This window comes from Anguilla rostrata, chromosome 12, assembly GCF_018555375.3.
Source record: "Anguilla rostrata isolate EN2019 chromosome 12, ASM1855537v3, whole genome shotgun sequence".
Lineage (NCBI taxonomy): Eukaryota > Metazoa > Chordata > Actinopteri > Anguilliformes > Anguillidae > Anguilla > Anguilla rostrata.
This window is the reverse complement of record NC_057944.1, coordinates 33493585-33501725: the sequence shown is the minus strand read 5'-3', so window position 1 is coordinate 33501725 and position 8141 is coordinate 33493585.

Here is an 8141-nt window from a genome sequence, read left to right as displayed (position 1 = left end):
TGAGTTAGCTGGATAACTGCACTGAGTAAAACCCTCACGGAACCCTCCCAAATATGGAACATGGACTGCAGTCAAAAGAGCTGTTTCGAGTTTTACTCGGTGCAGATATCCAGCAAACTCATTAATCCTGCTTTGTGAAAGCACCCCTCTGGCCATCCGAAACTCGAGTTGCCCACCGTTGCTGTAGGCCCTTTGGATGACCAGTGGGCAGAAACTGAAGAATACTCCCAGGCAGCAGGAACTTCTGCAGAATAGACATACAAGCCACCGGTCTGTTTGTACTTGTGGCAAACACGCCTGCCACAGGCCACCGAAGTGGCTTTCCAAGGGGCCCTCCAGCACAGAGACACAGGGAGATGATGTTCAAATAGTCCACATTTATTTACGAGGGTTTGGCAAGATGGTACAGCCAAATGAGCAGATGTAAAACATTGTCATGACAGAGAGGCTCCCGTGTGTGGGTGGGGATGGCAGATTTAACCTGTGCGCACTGATTACCTCACTACGCACAGGTGCAGCCACCCCTGTTCCTGGGTCCAATTAGCCTGGCCAATTATCTAATTAATAACCAATTATCTAACTAGTGAGGTCTAATTAGCTTGACCCAGGGCAGGTGTGACTGCTTAAACCAGCCATCCCCACACCACAGTACTATTCAAGAGACCATTTGTATTATTATTCCCCAAAATGACTTTGTCCCCACCCTTGTGCCGTACATAATGTACTGTTCTTTGGAGTGGGGTGCCAACTGATGGACATAATGAAATGTAAATCTTAATTTCCTCGCACACAATCTCACTTTTGCCACACCGACCGTCCTTCCCCTGAAGCAATTCCATTAACCTCGAGAAATTCTCAGCCAACAGGAAAAAAAAAAGAACTGTAATTACCTCAATGCAAAAAGGCCATAAAATACTTCAAGTGTTGTAACGGAGGGAGCAGGGTTTTACAGGGTCTTTGTTCGGAATTGTCTCGCTGAAATGGATTTATTGCTCTCACCTGAGTCCGTCTGATTAACTCTGACTGAGACCCTGGGAGAACTGATAAATCCGAACCGGGGGCGCAGGCATGGGGTTCAAACAGGGAGCGAAGCTCTCACTGCCCCCCCCCCCCCCCCTTTTGCCTGTTTTTACGCGCTGCTCTCTCTGGACAATGGGGAGCTAAGAAAAATGTAGGCTACGGGTAACGATAACTTTTGTTAGTCCACCACTGATTGTTTCCTCTTTGTCCCTACCAAAGCACGCCTCATTCAACTGCTAGAGATCTCATTGAGCTGCTAATAAGTAGAATCAGGTGTGCCAAATTAGGGTTGGAATGAAAACCTACAGGAGGGTATATCTGCAGAAACAGGGTCATCCTTCTGGAAAACTGAAAATGAATTCGAAGCTACATCTAGAAGAACTTCAGTTATAGAACTTCAGATGGAACTGAACGTTAAGATTCCACAGAACGGCAATTGGTTTTTCAACACTTACACTCAGTGGCCACTTTACAGGGACGCTTGTTCTTTAGTTCGAATAGTCTGCTCCTATAAATGGCAACTCATGTGGCTGCAACTCAATATATAAAGCATGCAGACATTGTGAAGTGGTTTCGTTGTTGTTCTACCAAACATTAGAATGGGCAAGGCATGTGAGCTTAGCGACTTTGAATGTGGTATGATCATTGGTGCCAGACATGGTGGTTTCAGCATCTGAGAAACAGCTGCCCTCCTATGATTTTCACACACTGCCATCTCTAGAGTTTACAGAGAATGGTGCAATAAACAAAAACAGCCAGTGAGTGGAAGTCCTGTGGGCGAAAACACCTTCTTAATGAAAGAGGTCAGAGGAGAATGGGCAGACTCATTCATGCTAACAGAAAGGCTACACACACACACACACACACAAATAACAGCTGTTTACAACAGTAGCATCCAGCAGGCTGTTCTGAAGGTACAACGTAGACAATAGATAGGTGTACCTAGTAAAGTGGTCATTGAGTGTATAACTGGGCTAAAATAATTGAATTCAATTGAATCAGTTTGTGCCAAGTGCCCTCTTGCATCACAATCCACTAATATCCACATTTCTGTGATTTGCTGGGCTTGTGCTGCGTGAAGGGACTGCAGCCCCTGAAAGGAACCAGTAGTTTGTCTGCTGTGACTTCAGGCCTGGCACGTGTGCAGGCAGATGCCAACATATTCTCAAGCATGCGCCCCCTGCTGTCAGCCCTTTTGGCTTTTTTTTTCGATTTTTGTTATTTTTCATTTTTTAAACCACAGGTGGCCTTTGTGATAGCAATCTGCAATTTCACAGTATTCAGAAAGAGACCATCGGGCATGTTACTACAATGAAAACCTTCGCCTGACAGCCACTTGTGGCTGTGTAATCACTTTTTTTCCCCCATGTAATTGCACAAAGTTTGTTTTACAATACTGCTCCTCCACGTGGAGCATTGACACAATTTGCTGCCTTGTTACTTCTGTCACATCCAGGATTGAATTGCTGAAATGTTTATTTATTTATTTATTTTGTGATTTTCAATTATAAATAGCATAACATTGAGCTCCAGGCGAGCTCTATATTCTTGGAAAGATCTGTATTCCCATAGCAGAGCAGGTTATGATTTGTTTTGTAAACAAGATACATACAAATCAAGTATTCGCACAATGCCAGGGTTGCCAAGCCTCATGCATCTGGCTTTTGAGTTGGCAACCCTGCACTGTACTCAATGTGGAAAGTTTATTCTAACCTAAAAAAATGAGAAAATCCCAAAAATAAACAAAATGATTTATGTGGCTGCAAAGTCAGGCACTCTCCCCCTTTCACACAAAATAGATGTGAATCATTTGATTACAAAATTAAAAATATGGAATATAGAGCTAAATAAAAAAATTTTTTTAAACTGTCTTTGTCCCAAACATTATGGAGCTCACTGTTTGAGCAGGGAAACAGAAAAGCTACAGAGAGCTGAAGATTGAATGAGATCTGTTTGCATATTACGCCACAGCAGTTACATTACACTGCATTATGGGTATTTAACAAGTTTCTTCTTATAATATTCTATACCAGCACTGCACAATCCTGTTCCTGGAGACTATCCTGTAGGCTTTCATTTTGACATTAATTTGGCACACCTGATTCTACTTATTAGCAGCAAGATCTCTAGCTGTTGAAGGAGGTGTGCTTTGTTAGGGTTGGAGTGAAAACCTGCAAGGGTAGGTTTCCAAAATCTGGGCTGGGCAGCTCTATTCTATACATACAATCCATAAATACAGCTGTAAATTTTCTGAAGTAGTTCAGGTTAAGTATAATTCTCTCAAGGGTTCAACGGCAGTACCCCTCCTGGGAATCTAATGCACAACCTTGGAGTTATGAGTCCATCTCCCTAATCCTTATTATACAAAATGCCCAAGTATTGTGTTGTTTTTGCTCTGTACTTCAGCAGATTGGATTTGAAATTAAACAACGAATACGAAATTAAAGTGCAGACTGTCGGCTTTAATTTGCCGGCATTTAAATCCATATCGGGTGGTCTGTTGCTGGAATTACAACCCTTTTTATGTGCGATGTGTACGTTTAATGTGACAAATCTAATCGCTGAGCTGCATTATGCAGCCTACATGGCTTATAGTTCAAGTGTTGCTGAATAATGTGTCCCCAGTGAGCACTGAAATACATTATATAAACAGGCCACAAGCTCTGAAACTAGTAAAAATGACTGACTCCCCCCCCCCCCACCCTGCTCCCCATCCCCATTGAAATCCACGCTGCTCTGCTCAAGCATTAATCTCAATATGATATTCTAGTGACCTTAACATTAACACTGAGCAATTGAAAATTATTGCTCTCTCTTTGAACAGTAAACTCAATGCACCAGTGAACAAAGTGGGCCATCCAAATAACTATTAGCAGATAAAATGAAGAAGGGGTCAAGAACAGTGAAATCTGCAATGCAGTTTTGTTTGTTCCTATGTCCATGTGTTTCATTACACCCGTTTCTGTTACACCTTCTTAGACCAAAAACCTGCTAAAATGCATGCAAAAAGAAAAATCTTTCCCTTTTATGGCTTTTCGGAGGCAGAAAATGAACATCCAACTCAGCCTTCTACCAACAAGAATTGTAATTCCTGCAAAACAGTTTAATTCCCTGGTACAGTCCCCTAAGCCATCCTCAAACTAAAGATTCCATGTCTTTAGTTATATGTTGTCTTCCAGGACAGATTTCTCAGGGTAACACGTACTGTATCTTTTCGGAACTGAGGTGAGATTCAGCAGAAGCCTTGGCAGCTCATCATGTGGGCGTGACTTGATCCTTCTGCTTTGATACACAACAGTACCACAGCGTTAATGTTGGCTGTGGCTAACCGTACGGGTGGGAGTGGCTAACCGTAAGGGTGTGAGTGGCTAATCGTGAGGGTGGGAGTGGCTAACCATGTGGGTGGGTGTGGCTAACTGTAAGAGTGGGGGTGGGAGATTGAGTCAGCATTCTGAAGAATGGACTTGGTCCCTGAATAATCCTGCCAGCCTGGAGCAGAGTAGTTTGTTTATAACAAAACTGACTCAGCAAACTGTCTTTGTTCTATAAATAAATGAAAGTTTACTTCTTTGGATGTTTCAATTTATCTTCAGGGGGAGGGGGGTGTCTGAAAAGTTGAGATTAAAATTTTAGATTTCTTTTGATAGGTGGGCTGAGGTGGAAAATCCAGATTCAGAAAAGTAAAAGTCCTGCCAAGTATTTTGTTGCAATCACCTAGATTTGCTAATTAGCACAATTCTTCAGCCAGGAGGTAGAATTAACTCATGAAATGAGCTGGCTGAGTTCACGGGCAATGGACACACATGGCAGGACTTTCACTTTCTGACCCCTGGACTTTACACCTCTGCAAGGTGGGAAGTGACTCAAAAGCAACTTGAAACAAACGAGTTCTGTCATCAGATAATCCTCAGTGCTAGCCGTAGAAATATTTACGTGAATATTTATTCTCAGCTGTTAACCGCATAAACAGACATGCTCAGTTCCTTCCAGCTGTGCATGATCCCAAAACCTCTTTCACAGAGGGTAAGATGGAAAGAGGCTCACTGTTCTCCATGCTTCTCAGTGCTAAAAAAAAAAAAATTATTCCCCATTAGTGGAAAATGTGAAATAGAATTCATTAATACAAAATAGCTGTTCGCTGTGCCTGTCCACAGTGCTTAAGGTATTAGCATTACAATTGAAAATAATGATTAGGTATCTTTTTGAAGGACAGAAGTGTCTGTGTGGAGGGCGGGGGGGGGGGGGGGACAGAGAGAATGAGAGCTAAACAGAGAGATGCAGATGCAAAGAGGAGAGAGAGAGAGAGAGAGAGAGGCAGAGAAAAAGGGAGGGAAAACCTGAGGGACTGTGAGTAACCACCCTGCAAGATACAGAATAACAGTTGGACTGAGAAGATACCGCATAATATGTTGTACATATAACATATAATTATACGTTCTGTAAATTTTAGTATTTTAAAAATAAGATATAAAAAGAGAGAAACTATATTTTCTTTCTTGTTCTGTGAACTTTCTGCAGAAAAGATATACGTTTGCCAGTAAGGGTAGTTTTTCTTGTAAAGTCTACAGGTCCTGGAGTTTAATTTGACCTTCATGTGATTTATACCCATCGATTCTGGGCTGCAGTAACACATAATGCATCTTCTATCCTAATTAATTTCTGTAACAAATTCCGAAAAACACAATTCACAGATGGGAAATTTTCTGATGCTTGGATTAAGAGAATTTAAAAAAGAACCGTGACCTCATCTCCTAATGAGCTGTCCATCTTAGAGACCCACATTGTACACTGTGGCTTTCTGGCACTGGGCCTGAAAGTCTGTGCAGACCATGCTGCTGGTCTCCGTTTTTCCTCGGTCAGCACTTAATTGATTAATTACAGGAGTTGATTGCACCAGGATTGAGCAGTCCCTCTGTATACTCCTGTGAACAGCCATCTCCCCAAACCCAACCACACTCACACAGAAGCAGTGTTTGTTGCGTTTTTTTTCCAAACATCTCTAAGGTGTCGACTGATTGATGACTCATCAATTCATCTGTTTCGCGTGCCGATTGTACCGCCTCCTGCCACCCATGACTTTTCCCTCCTCCTCCTGGTCGCGTTGGGGGATGCCAGCCAATGGAAGCCGTAGTCTAGGCAACAGGACGCATTCCAGGAGCCACAGCTCTTAGATGCCATAGTTTATCCGGTGCTGCTATTGGACGGCGTGTGGCACAGTGGGTAAGGAACTGCGCTTGTAACCGAAAGGTCGTAGGTTCGAATCCCGGGTAAGGACACTGCCGTTGTACCCTTGAGCAAGGTACTTAACCTGCATTGCTTCAGTATATATCCAACTGTATAAATGGATACAATGTCTGCTGCTATTGGACGGCGTGTGGCACAGTGGGTAAGGAACTGCGCTTGTAACAGAAAGGTTGTAGGTTCGAATCCCGGGTAAGGACACTGCCGTTGTACCCTTGAGCAAGGTACTTAACCTGCATTGCTTCAGTATATATCCAGCTGTATAAATGGATACAATGTAAAGTGCTAAGTAAAAGTTGTGTAAGTCGCTCTGGATAAGAGCGTCTGCTAAATGCCTGTAATGTAATGTAATGTAATATCGGCTCCCAAGTGTTCAAGTGCCTGCATGGCGACCACCTCTCTTGTCACCTTCTCTGTGAAAAGGCTCATGTCTCATGTCTGAGTGACAGCTCTGATTGCGATGTTTTTTTTTCATGCTTGGTCCTGCAAAAAGGGTAACACCTTTATGATTGTTATTTTTCCCTTTTTTTATTCATAATTTTGCATAAGTATTATTACATATTTTTTCTGCACCGATACGCCATACAGGAAATCAAAAGGAGGTCAACAGTTCTCAGATACCACCACAATTTCTGATCACAAACATTATAAAGTGAGTGACAGAAAGCATCCAGAATGTGTCCACGTGGACAAATCAAATCAGGCTTCTCTCCAGTTTCTCACTAGCTTCTCACTAGCCTCTCGTACCTTTCATAACCAAACCCATAAACGTCCCGGTTTCAGAAATGCAGTCAATGGAAAACACAACAGGAAAACGACTTTAATCAGATATATTATCATTTCCACCGAGCCATTTCCTTCTGAGCAGAAAACTGTAAGTTCTTTAATAATTTATATTATATTTGGATTTATTTAGTGATCTATTACACTGCACTGCGATACACTTTGGCTCACGGAATCAGCAGGCAATTTGCTCATCAAGCAAGAGAGAATGACCACAGCGGAATCAATACTGTGTCTTTCTCAACGGCGATACGGACATCCTTTCTCCAGCAAACAATACCAACGGCTCATCATTTTAAAGTGTGGTCGCAATTTGACCCCTTTGCAGTGTTACATCTAATGACGTTAGCCCTGCTGCTTGAATCACTATTGACTGGGGTGCTATTAGTCAGTCTGATTCCCCATCAGTAGTAATCATATCTGCCACAAACGCTGAAACAACATCCAAGACACTTAAAGACTGGACCTCAGGAACTCATAAATCCTCTGGCAGGCCTAGAAAATCCATTAAGAAAATTCATTGTCGTAACGCATCAAACCACAGTTGAGGAGAGGTTTCTGCCAGACGACTCTGTAGAGATGTCATTCCAGTAAAGATTATATACATCTGCTGTTTTGTTTCGGTATGTTTTGTGAATGCATGCTGTTGAATTAATAGCAAGTGGACCAGTCTCCGTGGAAAATGTCCAACTTAGTAGAGCTTTTTTCAAAAATACAGTGCAAGTAAATTAAACAAGGAAAAGCTCGGTGCTGTGTTATTTTATAACCATTAATTTTAGTGTTTCACTAGATTCAGTTTGATTTCAGCATGTTTATAGACATCCATGCTGCTGGCTGGTGTGTGAAGTTTTTCTCGGTCCATTGCTGCAGTCTTGCTCCCAGGTATAACTGTGTATTGCAGAAGCTGTTCATTCCTATCTACGGTAAAAACCTTTTGGTAGAACAAAGGGGAACTACTGTAAAGCCTTGCTGAACAGAAACACGCGGCATTAAAACCTCACCCTGTGGTATGGTTTTAAAATCACGCACAACTGCTCTCTTTTTGCAAGGCCTCACACGAGTGAGAAAACAAATACTCCGAAGAACAAGCACGAAAC